Genomic DNA, 21,813 nt, shown 5'->3' with positions numbered 1-21,813 from the left:
TGGCTTTTGAAATTGGAATTTTTGGGTCTGTGTAAGTGAAATAGGCAAAATAATAGCTCTGTGGATTTTTTCCGGGAAACACAGACCGAATTCGATCTCAGAATTAATTCACTGGATACACATTGTAGGAAAATGTAGTTCACAGAGTTTTTCCAGTGACAAAATAGACACAAACAGTTCAGGGCTTTTTCATTTAGCAAATGCAAATTTAATGTGACCTTGGGTCTGACTCAGTGGGTGAATTTTTGCAGAGGGAGATGGGGTTTGACAGATATTTGGTTAAAATTGGGCAAAACAGAGGTTACGGTGTATATTTCTGAAGACAACACGAAGCGTTTTCTTCAAATTTGGGTTCTTCGGGCGATTTTTTAGAGAAAACCAAAGAAAAACAGGTTTGGGAGCAAAATTCATGTAAATACCTGTTTTAACGGTGAAATGAGCAATTAGCAGGTGGCGAGTTGAGCTGAGGGGTCGAGCTATGGAGTAAATTTGCTGGGTGGCGGACCGTGCTGTTAAAATGCTACCTCGGACGTAAAAGAGCATGCGGAGGACGCGCAGAGGAGACAAACACAAATGAGTGAAAACGACGCTTTTGTGGCTTTTTTAACAAAAAATTTGACTTTGGTGGGCTTTGGCGCGTTTCTGTTAGATGACGTCAGCATGACGTAAATTTGTCGTGTAGCGGGGTACGGAGGATGACGTGTCGGATGATGTGGCGGGTGACACGGAGGTGAGGTGGTGATGTCAGCAGGTGACATGGCGCTGATACGGAGTGGTGGCGGGCGACGTGGATGCGACGTCAGCTGATGATGTGGGCATGACGTCAGCGGGGAGGCAGTGGGGCGGTAAGCGGTATTCCCCGCACCGCCATTGGGCCATGGTGGTTTTGGAGGGGGGGCTCCGATCACGCCGGGAAGCCGACGCGTGTCTCGGGTACGGCTGTAATACCGCCCATTCCCTGGACGCTAACGTTCGGCACATGGGGGGTTCCGATATCGCCGACAGCCGTTAGATCTGTGGCGTTAGATCCGACGGTCGACGGGTGATGTAGATGGCGGAGGTTTATAACAGGGGGACCCGCCGTAATATTTCAACATTTTATAATGTTTTTTGCGGGGTCTGTAATGTATTTAACTTTGGACTTTGGCGGAATGGTTATTCATTTAACCGAATGTTAAATGAAACCCAATTTTTACATGTGCACAAGGGGTTATTATATGGTTTATGTGGGAGGCTTAGGTGCGGTTGTTTATTTAACCGAGTGTTAAATAAACTCCAATGATTTTGAACGCGGAGGGCTATTATAAGGTTTCTGGTAAACCTTTTAATTCCCGAAAACTTTGCTATATGGCTATACTTGCCAGGGGTAGGGATATTATATATTTTTTGGGGTTTTTATGTATTTTATGTATAATGGGGGCGGGAATATTATATGGGAGCTATACAATAAGTTAACATGTTAATTATGATTTTATGGATAGATAACGCTAAGTTTATAAGGTAATAACTTAGGTTTTTAGGGAAATGAAAGGAAAATGGAATGATTATTTTTACACAAGAAATGTGGCTTGTTTTGACTAAGTAAACACAGAGTTCCACTTAGTATTTCTCATAAAATGAAATGAACTAGGACCACTAAGCATATCTCAATGTCCTTGAAGGGATGTTAGTAAGTGTTCTTGGGGAAATGAGAGGGGAAATTAGGCATGATTCACCTGTTTTGCAGCCAAACAACTGCCACTGTATTTCAGATACCCATGAGACATGAATTACCTTGAACAGACCAAACTGCTTGTAGAACCTCTATTCTACACCTATTTGTCTACCATTTTCCTCAACTTTTCCTTATCTTTCCTTCACTTTTGCCTCATTTTCACCATAAAACCTCTCAGATCATTACATTCAGTGTCAATAAGCATGATCAAGCAAGTTTTGCTAATGGATGACTATTTGTTTAGTTTTTGACTTACTTGCAGGAATCCCGCAGCTATCTGATGATCCCGCAGCTATCTGAAGATCCTGCAGCCTTTTTGTTAAACACTATGATCCACGTGTCGGTTTGCTAGACGAGCCACATGGGCACTCAGGTATCAGCGTGCTCGAGGTTCCTGTCCCTTTGTTCCAGCCATCCACGTCATTTTTACCCATGGTCAAAGCTGGTTAAGCCACGGTCAACTCAAGGTGGTTTAAACGGTGTTTGAAAGCTGTTTGGTCACGTCACCTTGAATGGTGATCTGTCCATGTTCTACAGATGGCAGGGGACGCAATCCAACATAGATTTATTATCCATGTCGACAGAACCACTAAACTCGTCCACGCAGCCGTGATGTGTCAAAGGACCTTTAATACGCATACTGTTTTATTGTTTTTCTGTTAACTAGCTGTACGAGTAGGCTATCTTAGAAACTCCTATAAATTGATGCGTCTGCGTACGCTCAAGGAACTTTTGGATTAGTTGTAATTTGCTGCACTTGTGTTGAATTTAGAAGCTTTTGTGAACTCTGTTTTCTAGTGCTATTCCAGCACTCTGTTTTGTAAACTTTTTGCAAATGGAGGAATAGACATAGCACCGTTTTGAAGTTTCCAGATCTCTGAGTTTTCTTGTGGCTGAATGAACAGAGGGCCCCTGCTCATCTCAGCCTTTGTAAAGTATTTCATGTGCAGCATTTCATTATTTTCTTATTTATTTCCTTAAGCATGTATAGTTTCATTTACTTGTTTTCCTTTATTTTCAGCTGATCAGTGTTATTTCTTTGCAGGTTTCTTTTAGCCCGGGATTTATTTTTATATGTGTTGTGTTTGCTTTACAGCTAATGGTATTTGAAGTTGACAATTCAAGTGCTGCCTTTGTCTTTATAGTTAGTTTTTAATCTTATTTCTCAAAGAGCTGCTAACATACATGAATGATCTTCATCATAAATTATTATCTTTTAAGATCAAAATATCACTAACTTGCAGCTTGTTTGGGTACTTTTGGGACTGTTCTTAAGCTACTTTCTTTCCGTGCTTTACACAGTACATGTGCTTTGAAGCATCGAGTTAGAAAGAGTAAATCATTACCACTAGTCTTTAGAGTAAAAGTTTTGATTTTAAAGTGCTTCCTAGACTATTTCCTCACTACTTTCTAATCATGCTTTCCATAGTACATATGGCTGAAGTAGAGAATTAGAAATAGCAAATTATTATCATTAGTCTTTCAAGCATATTTTTCTCACTTTTATAAATTCCACTTAAGCTACTTTCTTTCCGTGCTTTACACAGTACATGTGCTTTGAAGCATCGAGTTAGAGAGAGATAATCTTTATTCTTGGGTTTTAAAAGTGATTCTCTTTTCTTTTATTAGCAGCAACTTGAACGGTGTCTAGTGCCATTGGTAGTGGTCATTTGCTTTCAAGTTTATTTCAAGTCATTTCAATTCATTTATTCTTTCCAAGCATTTCCTTTCAAGCAATTAGTTAGAGATCACTCCACACACACTTCCACTCATTTAGAATTCACTCTACACACACACCATCACTCACTTGTTTATAAATTCTCACTCCATCTTAGGAACATAATTAACCACAACAACACCCCCCAACGATAAGAAAAACTCTAAGAGGTTACTTAAGTACATATAGTACACCCTCACTTCATCAGCTTACGAGCCCCGGGTTGACAATAAATACTAGCAATTTAGATAACACTAAATTGACTAAACACTGCTTATAAACCTGCTTCTGCAACCTCAAAAACTGCCTACCCAGCCTAACACACCTAACATTTTTTCTTCACTTTTGCAGGGTGCATTTGAACTAGCAAACCCTTTCTCTCTTGTTTTTCTTTTGACTGCCCTCCTATCTAAGTCTATCCTTATTTCTTCCAAGGGCCCAGATTAAGCAGTTGGGCCCTTTGCTTCTCTACCTATTTACTCATCTGCCAAGCTTGAACTGTTTGGACAGACCTTTATTCTCTATTCTAAAGACAAGTAAATTCAAACATGATCTAGCCAGGATTGAACTGTCTGGCTATTCATCAACTGTGGCAAGAGTCAACCACCTGCACACAATGAAATTCTTCAAAAATGGAACAATAGTGGCATTTGAACTAGTACACTTTCTTGGTCTTTTGGTTTGGGGTTCATTTCTATTATTTTTATCTTGACCATTCCCTTCTTTTTGCCCATTGATTTTTCCTTTAGGGCATACTCTCTTTTCATTTTTAATTTTCTTCAATTGTTTACAAAATATGGAACCTTTGCAACATGGAAAGGATGAACATATTTGACACTTCTTCAGTCAATCATGAAAAATGAAACCTATTGGTATAGGAACCTAACAAAGACAACATTTCTTCACGGGGATCTGGAAGAGGAAATATACATGAAGCAACCTGAAGGCTTTGCGGTGAAGGGTAAGAAAGAACTGGTATGCAAATTAAAGAAGTCTCTGTATGGGTTAAAACAATCAGCAAGGATGTGGTATTAGAAATTTGATACATTTATATGGGGACTTGGCTTCACCAGAAGCAAAGAAGATCACTATGTATTTTAAATTAATTGGTGACCGTGTTATTTATCTGGTCTTGTATGTGGATGATATGTTGTTGGTTGGAAATGATAAAGAAATTATCTAGGATTTGAAGACCCAATTGTCCTCCAAATTCGACATGAAAGATCTTGGTGCTGCAAACTATATTTTGGGCATGGAAATTAAAAGAAATCGGGCAAAGAGGAAGCTCTGGTTAAACCAGAGGAAGTATGTCGAGACAATACTGTAGAGGTTTAATATGCAGGATAGTAAACCGGTGAAGGTTCCTATTCCTGTAGGTGTGAGGTTATCTACTGAACAGTGTCCCAAGTCACAAGAAGAGGAAGAGGACATGTCCCGTGTTCCATATGCAAGTGCAGTCGGTAGCTTGATGTATGCAATAGTCTGTATTAGACCAGACATTGCACATGTAGTGGGAGTATTGAGCAGGTTTATGTCAAAACCAAGGAAGGAGCATTGGACAACAATGAAGCTAGTTTTCAGATATTTGCATGGCATTAGTGATTATAGTTTGTGCTACCAAGGAAGCTCATGATTGGATAGAATATTGGATATTTGCAGCTTTGTTGATGCAGATTGGGCTAGAGATCTGGATCAAAGAAGATCTACAAGTGGGTATGTGTTTAACCTATTTGGAGGTGCAGTTAGTTGAATGAGTAAGAAACAATATGTAGTGGCACTATCAACTACAGAGGTAGAATACATGGCAGCCACTCATGCAAGCAAGGAAGCAGTTTGGTTGCAGAGATTGTGTTCAAGTATGGGGTTAGTACAGGGAGCTATAAGGATAGACTGTGACAGCCAAAGTGCAATCTTCTTGGTAAAGAACCCCGCATATCATTCAAAGACAAAGCACATTGATGTTCAGTATCACTTTGTGAGGGATATGATAGAAGACAAAAAGGTGTTGTTGGTAAAGGTGGACACTTTGAAGAATACTGTAGATGCATTGACAAAATCTGTGAGCTCTAAGAAGTTCTCTTGGTGTAGAGAGATAATGGGCGTTTCAGGGCTGGAAAAATGACTAAGCTCTCTTGTGGCCCCCTGTGGAAAGAAAACAACAAGTGGGAGAATGTTTGGTTGCATTATATTCTTTCCACGACTAGCCCACGTAGTTAACCGGGGGCTTAGAGGGGGGGCAGAGCCCCCCTTCGTTGCACCGATTGTGTAGCGGGGGGGGGGGGGGGGGAGGTCATAGGGGGTTTGAGGTGCACCTGTAACCCCACTTTATGGGGTCTGGGGCACCACCTCGGAAAATTTTGGTTTTGGATCCTATGTTAGGTTGGGCGGACCCACCTATGGTTTGGTGCATGATTTTAGCACATGTTTTTTGGATGCCATGGTTTTCGGTCCATGGTATTGGACGCGACGGTTTTTGGTCCATGGTATTGGATGCTTCAGCGTGTATAAACATGTATTATAACATTGAAAGGAACATAATGAAAAATCAAGCTGGTAGTCCTGGTTTTGGGATCTAGGGGGAAATATCTGTGTATATGTGTTTTATGTGTTATTCTTTCGCATTGTTTATTTTCTGTGTTTTAGAATTCGTATGCAGGTAATTTCTGTACGGGGTTAAATCCTACATGCGGAAATAGCTGGAAAAGGCGGAGATTTGGCGCTTGCAGAGGCCATGAAGAAGAAATACAAGTTGTAAAAGAAGCAGAGAGGCTACGTAACTAGCAGCATTCAAGACAAAGGGGTGTGCGTAGCCACCCAGCTGCTGGCCGGGAAGGTGATGAGAAAATTCCACGGCAACGAGGTACTAGCGACGATCGTCGTGCTGGCCGAACAATGCACGGAGGGGGTCCAATTCAACTGGTCTGAATTCCTCTGTGAGGAATTCCTAACCAACTGTAAAGATTCTTTAGGAGCAGGGCAAGACCTTCCACTACGTGTGGTTGCTCTTGTCTATCTTATTGGTGACAGGGGAATTTCCTGAGGACAGTCAGTTCCCTCCGCGACGAAGGATGCCATGTGAATCCGCGAGCCCAAGCTCTTCTAGGTGCTCATGGAGGCGAGCGTCCAGATGTGGATCAACAAAAGGACGCGCCTATCCTCCACAGTGTATGATAGTCTGCGGAGCTTTGCAGACTTCAAGGTGGATATGCACAATGTGTATATCAAGGCATGTAAGGATCCAACATAGAATTGGATCAAACTCCCTTTCATCGCGATTGATGATGTCATTTTTGCTGTGCTCGACTCATGGCCACACGAGTGGCGTGCCCCGGATCTGGCGGCGCGTGATGAGACAACGATACAAAAACAAAAGGGTGCCACCAAGCTGATCGAATAGCAGAAGCGCAACGAGTAGTTGGCCAAGGAGGTAAGGGCTTCCCGTGAGGCAATGAAGGTCGCCACAGCACAGACCAAGGCTGACGGAAAAGTAGCAGCAACATCGGCAACTAGGGCCCCAACGACGCAAGAGGAAAGAGGCTCGGACTTGACCATAGGACAGGGGACAGAAGACATGGCGGAAGGCGCAGACCCAAGCATGACATCTACACAACTGAAATGGCTGCGCGGTACAGAACGAACAGGGCCATGGAAGAAGACCAAGGCTTCCAAACTGGATGGTGAACCCATTACACTGACAGAGGGTGACCTATATGACATCAGCAACACAGTTTGTGAGGTCACCAGGGAAGTGCTCCAGGAAGCAATGACGGAGCAACAGAATGTGTTGGGGGCCCTCAGGGTGCAGCTGCAACAACTTTAGGTGGGACCCCACAGGAGGGAACAGTAGCCGTCTATGGTGCCGTAGGTACATCGGCAACGGAGCAGTTGTTGCGGGCCAAAATGGCTAACACCGTTGCACTGCCGGAAGGAGCACTAATAGCGGACAACACAGAGGATAGAGCCGTAGTGGGCCGGATCAAGGGACTTGGCCTAAACTTGGCTGCCCTTCCGCGGGATATATTATACCAGCTACAGGACGGAGCGACGACAAAACTCCGCGCTAGGGAAGGACGCGTCGTACAAATGCTCAGTGAACAATGAATCAACATCGAGCAACTTAGTCTACAATGCGATGAAGCGCTGGCGTAGAATCAACAGCTGGAACAGATAGTAGAGGAAGCATGTCGCTGCACCCCGGAGCTAGAAATTGCGACAGACCTACCAGTAGGAGTGCGAATTCACAGATTGGCTAGTGGATTCTGCGAGGCAAAGGAGGAAGCAACGAGGATACAGCTGGACCTCAACCTTTAGATTGCCGAATTATGATTAAAGGCGCAGTCATCCACGCCCCCAGAAGTTAGGGAATAGTGCGCTAGCGCTATCCAAAAGGGGCTGGAGGAAATAGGACAAGCAGTGCAGGACTGTACTATAATGTTGGAAGAATCCCTCGCGGTCCTCACTTCCTTACAGGAGGACCCCACCATACAACACCTAGAAACAAAAGCGTGGGAGCTCCAAGTGCAGTATGACAGTGTGCGTAGAACGACGCAGACAGTTGTCCTGACCCAGTGGTTAGTGAAGCTACAACAAGCGAAGGCGTTGAAGGAACAGGTGGATGCCGCGCGACAGAAAGAGGCAGTACTTAAAGCGCACGTCTAGCCATGGATTGATGAGGCCTTCCGCATCACTGTTGATATCAAAGGAAAGCTCGCACAAATGAAGGTGATGCATGCCTTAAGACAGGGATCTACCCCTGACAACGAGCATTCGACAGAAAGAGTAGAGAAGATCCAGCAGACGGCAGAGCAGTGCGCTGCAGACCTTCGCGCAACACAGGCACAGTTGGAGGGGCTCCGTGCCAAGATCGCCGCACCAGCAGAGTGACTCAGGACGAGTCACAATGATTGTGTTGGGGGCCTGTTGGGCATGGGATCCCCCGTAACATGTTTTGGGGCTTAAAGCCCGAGTTTTGGTCAATTGTATTGTAAGACTCAGTGAAGTGCGGGTGCGGAGCGCAAAATTCTAGGATGAGTCATAGGGTTGTCAGCCCTAGTAAAATAATGTAAAGTTGTGTCAGCCTACCCATGGTCCGCAGACCATGGGATTGTATAAATAGAGCAAGGCTCTAAGTGTAAAGATAGTTTTTTTTGGCAAGCGAGTAATAGATAGATGCGAAGGCATGGTTAGAGCATAGGGGGAAAGTTGAAGTGTATTAGGTCGTAGTAGTAGGAAGAGGCTTTGTAGCTGAGTGTGCAGAGGCCTAGTAGAGTCCACAACTGAGTGCGCGGACCCCTGTAGCTGAGTGCGCAGGGTGGAGTCGGGTTTGTATTTGGAACTGAAAGTTAATAAAGAAGACTATTCTGTGCATCTGTTCTTGAATCCTTATTTTGATGTTATACATTGCTGTTACTCTATTTATTTACTGCGCGCACTGGATGAATACTCGTATGAATGCTTGTATGTAAATTTAATCTAAGTAATCAGCTAACGGAGACTAATTAAGGAAGACTTGGGTAAATAACATGGGTCGCGCTGCGACTAGAACTGCGCGAAGACAATATCACAGGGTGCATGGTGCTCGTAGGTGCGCGTAGTGCAGTAAGTGTGAAGGTTGGACCGCGTACCAATCACCACATATCATACATCCCCAAGGTGCGGAAAACTGGTTCTAGCACCCTCCCATACCACTTCAGGTGAGACCTCAGTTTGCGCTCTGCAGACTGTTGCCAAAAGGGCCAGTGGTACCAGGATTTGCTTGGCTAAATCAATTCCGAACCTGGGTCAGGCCCCAGTAAGCTAACACCAGTATGTAGGCACCAACCTACAGAAGGCTACTACCTTCGCTCGTTCTCCAACTGCTACTGGAAGGGAGCTCCAATCCCCTAGCTCTTATACTAGCTGATATATTTACAAGTACGTAGGCGCCGACCTACAGAAGGCTATCATCTTTATTCTTCCTCCAGGGACCACATTTCATAAATTTTCAGACTGGATACTCTTGGTACACAATAGCACAATATGTAGGCCATATTTCATCAAATTTTCATACTAGACCCATCAGTAACATTGAAGCTCAAAATCAATCACCACTGCAATACAACCATCAAATACATCTGCATCAACCAATCACTGAAACCTAATCATGAATCTCTGATATAACTGAAACCCAATCATCAATCTCTGAATCAATCACAACTGAATCAATCAATCACTGAAACCTCTAACATAACTGAATCACCCAATCATCAATTTCTGAATCAACCACAATTGAATCAATCAATCACTGAAAACTCAATCAACCGACACTTAATCAAAATTCAACCAATCAACTGGAATAGACAGATCATTGTAACCAGTACACAGATCTAAACTCAAAACACTGCATCAACAACCAGAACCAACTGTAACCTCAAAAATCATATGTCAGAATGTATATGCTACTTCAATGAAGCCAACATGCATGTATACGCCACTTTCTGTAACCCAACCTGCGTATACCTCTAAAGATACTTAATCATAAAACTTATGAACCATAAACTGTACTGCCAAAATATATTCTGAATATCTACTGTCATATTACAGAGTTTTAAATAGATAGCAGCAAAGATCACCCTTCTAACTCAATCAATCAATCAACCAGACTCAATCTCCTTATACAATCAGTTTTACTTTCAGATCCAAAGAAGACATCATTGAAAAACAACTATAAAACAACAACACTGATTAGGTAGATTAGTCATATTTGAACAACAAACTTTTCTTTTGCATACACTACTTGGAAGAGTCGAACGAACGTGTATACGCACCTTCACCAAGGCGAACCAACATATAGATATGAAAATAATAACTTATAACTTCACAACTATTTCAGACTTCAGATATACCCATATCATAACATTTAAAGGACAAAACATTTGTTAGCACTCAGATTTAGCCTATCCATTATCAAATGACATAATTATAAGTCATTTCAGGTCTTATTGTCCCGATCCATCATTAAATCTCATCCATCATCAAACACTCAGGTGCATAGGTAGTCCAGATCAAACAAAGCATTAGAAACCCATAACATGCATATTTTATTTTGATCTAACTCTTCATAAGATATTCATTACTTGCACTACTTCACACTTTGATCTTCACCTCCTTATATAGTTTTAGCCTTTTTCAATACCTCAGACCAAAACAACACTTAGAACCTGTGGTATTCTTAGACGGGATCAAGTAACCATTATTCCACTCAATATTGTGGGTAATACCATGGTATGGAACCTTGGTATTCTTTAACCTTAATTTTCCATCCCATACACACTTTTCTTCTTGTGAAAGTGCGTGCATATGTATACACTCCTTTTGTTCTGTGTACCCACTTGTATACGCTACTTGGACTAGGTGAAACAACGTATACAACTTAATACAACTTAAAACTTTATTTTTCTTCAATTGCTTGATTCTGATCTATAATCCTTTGTTCCATCATCCTGTTCTTCTGTGCCATTACTCTATTACCTATTACGATGTGAGTGCCATCATACATCACTTCTGAACTGACTCCTCTGAACTGCCCTGCATTTTGTCACATCTGTAAACACAATTGTCATTCATTCTGTCACATCCTATTTATACCTTTTTCAAGTAGTCCATTCATCAAATAGGTTGTCTATCAAGGACAACACTAACACAATCTTCCTGTATCAAACATTTAACCATTATTCTATTCCATCATTCTGTCACCTCTGATATCTCTGTGTTCCATCTTTTTGTCACCTTTGATCTGTCTTGTAGATTCATCTAGTTATCATATACAAGTGAGTTGCCATCAAGGACAACACATGTATCATAATGCCAACACTCTCTTCCTTCCCACTATCTGTTGAGATTGCAACAAGAAGATGGAGCTTAGTGAAAAGAGTCGCCTTCACTAAGTGGGCCCGCAGGATATTTTTGGCGCAACTCTATTTTTAGACTATGTCTATTTTTAGACATATGGATCATGTCTATGGATTGCAGGTTACTGTTTATGGATGATTGATCAAGTTGGGAAAAAAATAGATGGACTTCTATTTTTGATGAAAGTGTGAGTGATCAAAGTCTATTTTTAGACTGGCTGTCAAAAATAGAAAAGTCAAATATTATTATCTCACAATAATATTTGGACTATAAACTTAATCTTATTCTCTTGGAGCACTTCAGTTTGAGCTACAGAGGTGGCACATGCAGCTGTCAGAAGGAAATACACTTTTCTTATGAGTCAGTTGAGTTGTTGCATGCATGACTTCAGTTAGAACTCAATCAGTTGAGTTTGGTGGAGTTGATTGTGGAGTTGATGGAGTTGTGTTCAGTTTAGCTTTGTTAAACTGGTTGTATTTAGTCTAACTGGGAAATAGACTAGAGATGAGTTGGGTGAATTAGTTATTAATTAATTCACAAGTTATTAACTCATAATACAACTAATGAATACATCAGTTAACTCAGTTGCATGTCAGTGCATGTTCAGTTCAATAGGGACAGGTGGTAGAGAATCAGATTGCTATCAGTTGTGACTATAGTTGTGCACCAGATCTTGCACAATCAAGGGATTGAGTATGCCAATGAGTTTGCTCACGTATTTTCCCACATTATAGCTTGTGCTCACGTCCAACAAAGAGTGAGTGACTATTTTGCAGGTGAGAAACGAGTTTGGTGTGCCATTCTCATTAGTTCTTGAGCAGGTATTGAGCAGTGGAGGTAGGCAAGCAGTGGAAGAGATTTGGAGATCAGATCTGAGCTGTATTGTGTGTAACAGAGGTGGAGATACTTGTGAGAAGTATTATGCTGTGTAATGTTACATGACTCAATCATTAATATACAGATAGTTGGGGTTTTTAGCGAGATGCTTTCCCCGAGATACATACTGTGTTAATGTGTGAATGCTCTTGATGTTTTATTGTTATTGATGCTGCTATATTGATGATCAACGTAGAGGAGCTTATGTATTGTGTATGTTTTCCGCAATAGTACATGATCAGGATAATCTCCATTGAATATGTGTTAAATTATTCAAAATTTCTACATGGTATCAGAGCTAGATGATTTGTAGAAAAAGTTTCTACATGGTATCGGAGCTGTTGATCATCAGATCTACTATTCAGGAAGTGTCTACATTCTATTTCTTCAGGCAGAGTCTGTAATCGGGCCAGGTAGCCTCTGGATTCATCCTTCCTTTGGAAGGTGAGATATCTGGTGAATGCCCATACAGTCAATCTCTGTACGAGAAATATTGTGTTCTCACGAATTTTAGATCGGAAGCAGTTGAGTTTGAGCTGGTGGAAATCGAATTTGCAGCAGTGTTGTTGAAATGTCTTTCAACGGATTGCAAATGTTATTCCAAAGCAAGAGCGACCTGGCGCTCAAGGATAAACTCAGAAACAATAAAGGTGAGAATGGATCTTCATCAAAGGTATCTGATGAAGAGAATTGCGCTTTGGCTGCTAAAGCAAAGAAAGGGAAGAACGAGAAAGCTTCTCATTCCGGTGCGAAAGGCAAGAAGCAGGATATGTCCAAGGTGAAGTGTTTTCACTGTCACCAGCACGGACACTATGCCACAAATTGTCCGCAGAAGAAGAAGAACAAGCAAGCTGCTGGATCTGCAGGGGGAGAGGCCTTAGCTTCTCAGTTTGAGCTTGATTTTTCATTGATCGCATGCTTGGTTTCAAGTGTGATGGGATCAGTGTGGTTCTTGGACAGTGGTGCGTCTTTTCACATGACGGGAGATAGAGATTTGTTCTCTGATCTGGAGGACAAAGATCTTGGAGTGCACATCGAGATGGGCGATGATGGTAGATACAGTGCGACCGGTATCGGTACCATTTCCTTTGAGAGGGAGTCTGGTAAACCCTTTGTATTGAAGGAAGTCATGCATGTTCCAGGATTGAAGAAGAATCTCATCTCAGTGGCGATGTTAGAAGACAAGGGGTATGATGTTGTTTTCAGCGAGGGAAAGGCCTTCCTGCGCAGCAAGACAACTGGTGAGACCCGGAAGATAGGGGTTCGAGTGAGGAACCTTTATCAGTTGCATGTAGATGGATGCGCATCAATGGCAGGCAAGGTAGAAGGATTGGTGAGCCGGGATGATGGCGAGTTGTGGCATAGGAGATTGGGTCACCTTCACCATGGAGCCTTGAAGATACTGCAGCAGATCACTACAGGGCTTCCTAAAGGCACACTTGCGCAGTCAGATCAGTGCAAGGGGTGTAATTTGGGGAAGTTTGTGAAAACCACCTTTCACGAGAAGGATAGTCGCACCACAACGATCCTTGAGAGAATTCACACAGACGTGTGTGGACTTTTCTCAGTTGCGTCGACAGCAAAACACAGGTATTATGTGACTTTTGTTGATGATTTCTCTCGTAAGTGCTGGATCTTCTTCATGCAGAAGAAGAGCGAGACATATTCAAAGTTCTGTGAATTCAAAGCACTGGACGAGAAGGAGTCGGGGAAGAAGGTGAAGGCTCTTAGGAGCGATAATGGTGGTGAATACATCTCGGACGAGTTCAAGGATTTCTGCAAGACAGAAGGGATTCGTAGAGAGCTCATAGCTCCCCATAACCCACAGCAGAACGGGGTAGCTGAGCGGAAGAACATAATGATTGTGGGTGCTGCACGGGCAATGTTGCATGATCAGGGCCTACCCCTTCACTTGTGGGTGGAAGCATGCAATACAACAGTTTATGTGCAGAACCGTTGTCCTCATAGGATACTTGGCATGAGTACACCCGAGGAGGCTTATTCTGGTAAGAAGCCTGATCTTTCTCATTTGAGGATTTTTGGTGCTAACATTTACATGCATGTGACGAAGGATGCCAGAAAGAAGTTGGAGCCGACCGCAGAGGTTGGGATATTTGTGGGGTACACTGATACGCCCCACAACTATCGTGTGTATTTGCCAGACAGTGGTAAAACTGTTGTGTGACGGGATATAAAATTTTAGGAGGAGAAAGCCATGAAGTGTTCGCTTGAGAGGGAGCTACACTTGCATGTAGATGAGGAGCTATTAGTTCATAAGGATGAGCTTCAGGACGTGGATCAGCCATAGGACGAGGTTCATGGAGTGGAAGAGACCACTCATGCAGCGCCAACCATCAGAGGGCGAAAGCGCTTGACAGAAGCTGAGCGACTGGCTCAAGATGTAGAGAAAGTTGTAGGACCACCTATAGCCCAACGCAGGCAGAGACAGTCACCTGATCGGTACACTGGATACATGGCTCTTATGAGCAAGTGTGTTGTGACTGAGCCATCCTCTTTCGAGGAAGCTGTGGAGGATCCCGCATGGGTAGACGCCATGGTGGAAGAGTATGATTCTATTGTCAGAAACAGTGCATGGGAGATTGTTCCTAGACCGGAAGGGAAATCAGTGGTGGGTTCGAGATGGATCTACAAAGTTAAGCAGGCAGTTGACGGGAGTGTGGAGAAGCACAAGGCAAGATTTGTTGGCCGAGGCTTTTCACAGATTGAGGGGATCGATTATGAGGAGACCTTTGCACCTGTCACAAGGTATTCTTCCATACGGACGATTCTTGCTCTCTCAGCGCAGATGGGATGGCACATTCATCAGATGGATGTGAAGACTGCGTTCCTCAACGGAGTCATTGAGGAGGAGGTGTACATTGAGCAACCCGAAGGCTTTGAAGTCTTCAGCAGCGAGTCACATGTGTGCAGGCTCAAGAGAGCGCTGCATGGGTTGAAGCAAGCACCACGTGCTTGGTACACACAGATAGACATCTATTTCACAGGACTTGGATTCTCCAAGAGCGAGGCAGATCCGAACCTATACCAGATTGTGGTGGAGGGTAAGTTTCTTATCATTGTACTGTATGTTGATGATTTGATTCTAACGGGTGATGAGCTGTTGATACTGTCATGCAAGAAGGATCTTGCTATAGAGTCTGAGATGAAGGATTTGGGCCTCCTTCACTATTTCCTGGGATTAGAAATATGACAGCGCAGTGGTGGACTGTTTGTTTCTCAGGGCAAGTATGCTCGGGAGATACTGGAGAAGTTCAACATGCATGGCTGCAAGCCTGTTGATACTCCTCTTCCTGGAGGTTGGAGGAAGGAGGATGCCACTGTTTATCGACAATTGGTGGGGTCGCTGATGTATTTGGTCAATACACGACCTGATATATGCTATGCAGTTAACCAGCTTTCACAAGCTATGGTTAAGCCTACCAAGCTCTTCTGGAAGGTGGGCAAGCATGTATTGCGCTACTTGAGAGGCACATCGGGATATGGTTTGTGATACAGACAGGAGGATGAGGTGAAGCTATGTGGCTTCACGGATGCAGATTGGGCAGGGATCCCAACAGACATAAAGAGCACATCAGGAGGGGTCTTCAGTATTGGATCGACAACAGTTTCTTGGTACAGCAGGAAGCAGAGATCCGTGGCACTCAGTTCAGTGGAGACCGAGTATATGGCAGCAAGTTTGGCTGCATGCGAGGCTATATGGATGAGGAAGATCCTGGTTGGTTTGTTCGGTTCTCATTTGGATCCTACTGTGATTTACTGTGATAACCAGAGTTGCATTAAACTCTCGGCTAATCCTGTATTTCATGATAGATCTAAACATATTGACATCAGGTACCATCATATCAGAGATTGTGTGCAGCGGAGGATCATGTTACTTTCGTACATTCCAACGGAGGATCAGGATGCTGATATTCTGACGAAGGCTCTCACCAGGAGCAAATTCGAGTACCACCGAGGCAGGATAGGGGTTGCTGATAATCCATATCTTGTCGAGAGGGAGTGTTGAGATTGCAACAAGATGATGGAGCTTAGTGAAAAGAGTCGCCTTCACTAAGTGGGCCCGCAGGCTATTTTTGGCGCAAGTCTATTTTTAGACTATGTCTATTTTTAGACATATGGATCATGTCTATGGATTGCAGGTTGCTGTTTATGGATGATTGATCAAGTTGGGAAAAAAATAGATGGACTTCTATTTTTGATGAAAGTGTGAGTGATCACAGTGTGAGTGATCAAAGTCTATTTTTAGACTGGCTGTCAAAAATAGAAAAGTCAAATATTATTATCTCACAATAATATTTGGACTATAAACTTAATCTTATTCTCTTGGAGCACTTCAGTTTGAGCTACAGAGGTGGAACATGCAACTGTCAGAAGGAAATACGCTTTTCTTATGAGTCAGTTGAGTTGTTGCATGCATGACTTCAGTTAGAACTCAATCAGTTGAGTTTGGTGGAGTTGATGGAGTTGTGTTCAGTTTAGCTTTGTTAAACTGGTTGTATTTAGTCTAACTGGAAAATAGACTAGAGATGAGTTGGGTGAATTAGTTATTAATTAATTCACAAGTTATTAACTCATAATACAACTAATGAATACATCAGTTAACTCAGTTGCATGTCAGTGCATGTTCAGTTCAACAGGGATAGGTGGTAGAGAATCAGATTGCTATCAGTTGTGACTATAGTTGTGCACCAGATCTTGCACAATCAAGGGATTGAGTATGCCAATGAGTTTGCTCACGTATTTGCCCACATTATAGCTTGTGCTCACGTCCAACAAAGAGTGAGTGACTATTTTGCAGGTGAAAAACGAGTTTGGTGTGCCATTCTCATTAGTTCTTGAGCAGGTATTGAGCAGTGGAGGCAGGCAAGCAGTGGAAGAGATTTGGAGATCAGACCTGAGCTGTATTGTGTGTAACAGAGGTGGAGATACTTGTGAGAAGTATTATGCTGTGTAATGTTACATGACTCAATCATTAATATACAGATAGTTGGGGTTTTTAGCGAGATGCTTTCCCCAGGATACATACTGTGTTAATGTGTGAATGCTCTTGATGTTTTATTGTTATTGATGCTGCTATATTGATGATCAACGTAGAGGAGCTTATGTATTGTGTATGTTTTCCGCAATAGTACATGATCAGGATAATCTCCATTGAATATGTGTTAAATTATTCAAAATTTCTACACTATCCTCTCTCCCTCTCTCTCCACCTTCCTTATCATTCCCTCTCTCTCTCTCCACCTTTCTCTCTCTATTTCTTTCTTCTTATCTCCCTCTCTCTCCCCCTCCAACTCTGTCTCTCTTTCCCTCCCTCTCACTCTCTCACATCCTATCTCTCTCTCCATTTCTCTCCCGCCTCTCTCTCTCTTTCTCTCTCTCTTCACCTTCCAACTTTGTTATTATATCCCTTACTCTCTCCTCTCTCCTTCTCTCCCTCATTCTCTCCATGTCTCCTTTGTCTCTTTATCTCACCCCCAAATATACACACTCTTTATCCATCTCTCCTTTTTCTCTCCCCCTCTCTCTCCACTTCTCACTCTTTGTGCATTTATTCTTCCCTCCCTCTCTCCCCTTCCAACTCCATCTCCCCATACCTCCCTCTCTCCTCCTCTCTCTCAAGTCCTATCTCTCGTACTCCCTCTCTCTCCCTTTCTCTCCTACCTCCCTCTCTCTTCCCCCATCACTCCCTCTCTCTTTCTCTCTCTCTGATCTCCAATTCTATCTTTTCCCCCATTACTCTCCTCCTCTCTCTCAAGTCCCGTCTATCGTTCTTCCTCTCTCTCCCTTTCTCGCCTACCTCCCTCTCTCTTCCCCCATCACTCTCTCTCTATTTTCCCTCCAATCCTCTCTCTTCCCCATCACATTCTTTGTCTTTTCCCTCCAATTCTCTCTCTTCCCCATCTCTCTCTCCAACTTTGTAACTATATCCCTCCCTCTCTCCCATTCTCTCCCCCCTTCTCTCTATCTCTCCTTCTTTGTCTCTTTATCTCACCCCTAAACATATACTCTCTCTCCATCTCTCCCTTGTCACTCCCTCTCTCTCCACTTCTCACTCTATATGTATTTCTTCTTCCCTCTCTCTTCCCCTCCAAATCCATCTCTCTATCCCTCCCCCTCTCCTCCTCTCTCTCCATTTCTCTCCTACCTTCCTTTCTCTTCCCCCATCTCTCTCTCTCTCTCTCTCTCTCTCTGCACTCCAATCCTTTCACTATCTCCCTCCCTCTCTCCTCCTCTCCCCCCCCCAATCTTTATGTTTCCCTCTCCCTCTCTTACCCTTCTCTACCTCTCTCACTCCTCTCCCTCTCTCTCTCTTCATTCCTCTTCTCCCCTCTCCTCAGTTTATCTCCATCTCTCTCTTGTCACTTCACCTTTATCACTCTATGTCTTTGTTCTTCCCTCCCATATATATCTAGAGTTAATATATGTCATGACATATTAATATATATTAATACGAATGTTAGATTTAGTTATAATAATAATATTAATATTAGGGTTAATAATAATTTTTTTTCATGGCATTAATAATAATTTGGCCCATTGGCTTGGTATATAATTAGATGTTGATTTCTAATCCTATGTGATATATTTTTATTTATTTACCATATCTCTTTATATCTTTTTTATATTTATTTATTTACCATATAGTATTTGGACCATGGTATTAATAATTATTTGTCGCATGGTATTTGACCCATAGTCTTCACCTAAATAAAACCTCTTTTTTGAGTTTTCACCTAAATAAAGCCTCTTTTTTGAGTTTTGGTAAATATAAAGAGGTTTATGGAGTAAATATAAAAAGAAGTTGTATTTAATTACCATACCTCTAGTTTATTTATATTTTTATTTATTTACCATACCTCTGGAGTAATTATAAAAAAAATGTTTTATTTATTTACCATACTTCTTTTTTGAGTGTTCGTAAATCTCTTTATATTTTAAATTTATATTGTGTTTATACATAATAATAGTTAGATTGATTTTTAAATAGGCTCGACATTATATTAAAAATGTTAAATGTTAAAATTGATTTTTAAATAGGGTGGACATTATATTAAAATTTTTAAATGTTAAACATTTACATTTACATTTTTACGTGATATCTACCCATACTCGTTTACGTTTATATTTACATGTTTATGTTTTTACATGAGATCTATCCCATACTGGGTTGTAACGTGAGATCTACCAATACTAGTTTACATTTACATTTATGTTTACATGTTTACGAGATCTACCCATGTTTTAGGTGAGATCTACCCCACACTGGTTTACATTTACATTTATGTTTACATGTTTACATTTTTAGGTGGGGTCTACCCCATACTGTGGTTTACATTTACATTTACTTTACATGTTTACGAGATCTACCCCATACCGTTTTTTACGTGAGATTTTACATTTACGTCTACATGTTTACGTTTTTACATGAGATCTACCCATATTGGTTTACATTTACTTTACATGTTTACGTTTTTATGTGAGATCTACCCATATTGGTTACATTTACTTTTTTACATGTACGTCTACATGTTTACGTTTTTACATGAGATCTACCCATATTGGTTTACATTTACTTTACATGTTTACCTTTTTATGTGAGATCTACCCATATTGGTTACATTTACTTTACATGTTTACGTTTTTATGTGAGGTCTACCCTATACTGGGTATACATTTACATTTACTTTACATGTTTATGTTTTTAAGTGAGATCTACCCATATTGGCTACAGTTACTTTACATGTTTACATTTTTATGTGAGATCTACCCCATATTGGGTATACATTTACATTTACTTTACATGTTTACGTTTTTACGTGAGATCTACCCATATTGGTTTGCATTTACATTTACGTTTACATGTTTACGTTTTTACGTGAGATCTACGTTTTTACGTGAGATCTACCCCATACTGGTTTGCATTTACATTTATGTTTACATGTTTACGTGAGATCTACCCCGTACTGTGGTTTACATTTACATTTTTATGTGAGATCTACACATTTACATTTACTTTACATGTTTATGTTTTTATGTGAGATCTACCCCACACTGGTTTACATTTACACACTGTGGTTTACATTTACATTTACATTTACATGTTTACCCCATACTGTAGTTTACATTTACATTTACTTTACATGTTTACATTTTTATGTGAGATCTACCCCATAACATTTTTTACTTGAGATTTACCCTAAATTGAGAGTAGAGTGCCTCTCGAAACAATAAATAGATGACAACATAAACAATTAATAAAACAAAATCAAATGGAAATTGTGTCAACCATATAAAGGCGTATTATTTCATTAATTTAATTGAACAAAATATATTGATTGGATCATTTTGTTCATGAAATTGGCTTAGATGGATGGCAATTGAACTTGATAGTTGAACCCTTGGCCCTTTTCTTACTGGGTGGCCAACCTCTACATTTTTTTTGACATAAATACTTGCATGAGTACAAGATGGATGACATTAGCTATAAAATTTGTGAAATGATCTACATAATATTTTATTGTTATAAAATCACGGACAAAAGCTCAACCATATAGGAGAATCATTATTAACTTCAGTATATGCTTTGATAATCTATGCTCTGAATAGTTAGCATACAAAGCATCCCTTGGCATATTGTGCCAAATATTTTTGTTTAACATCATAAAATATGCTCTGAATAGTTAGCATACAAAGCATCCCTTGGCATATTGTGCCAAATATTTTTGTTTAACATCATAAAATATTAACTAGCGTGGGTTTCTTTACCATAGCCTTGAAGCACTCATAGCCCTGCCATGAATGAAAAGGTTTATGGTGTACTACAAAGAGAAGTCCAACTATTTAAATGTCAATTCCAACCGTCTATTCCATGTTGAATATGGAATAAAGAAACAAAACCAGTTTTCTCAACCACACCTAATGACGTTTACTCATAACACATATTTTGCTCCAATCCCAATTAAAGCATCTCTTAATGTGTTCCAATGCATCAAAACTAAAAATATGCACTAGAATTGGGCACCGAGAGTTAGCACTTTAGGGATGAATAAGAGGCCATGCCATTTCTTATTCAATATTTGGATGGTGTGAGAAATTAATATTTCAAATTTCACAATAATATTGACTTCGACTCATCTAAGTAGGTAAAAGAAATATTCCAAATAATGTGAACAATGACAATTTAACCTTATATAAAAATTAAATCATATTGCATTGCATTTTTATTGAATTATGATGTTTGATGTTAGTAGTTAAAAAAAATAAATCAAAATGATCAATGACTTTATAATCTGACGTTCTAAATCTATGTCAAAGGATCATTGCCATCTAGTAATATAGTATTTATAGATGTGAATGAAAGAATTTTAATACTTGTACTAGAAGAGTCAATTGAGAACTTGAATTTGTGCAATTCGAGGTTTGGGTTGACAATGAAACAAGATTTGTTAAACATCAGGGCAAATTTGAAGTCTAAATTGGACTTCCTAAGGAAAATGTTAAAATAATATAATAAGAAATGAATTTTCAAAGAAAAACTAAGAAAACTACTTCTGATAATCATATTTTTGACTTATGTACTCATACATGAGTAAAT

This window comes from Pinus tabuliformis, chromosome 9, assembly GCF_031772625.1.
Source record: "Pinus tabuliformis cultivar Carrire ecotype Pingquan chromosome 9, CPIR1, whole genome shotgun sequence".
NCBI classification, from domain to species: domain Eukaryota; kingdom Viridiplantae; phylum Streptophyta; class Pinopsida; order Pinales; family Pinaceae; genus Pinus; species Pinus tabuliformis.
This window is presented reverse-complemented; position numbering follows the sequence as displayed.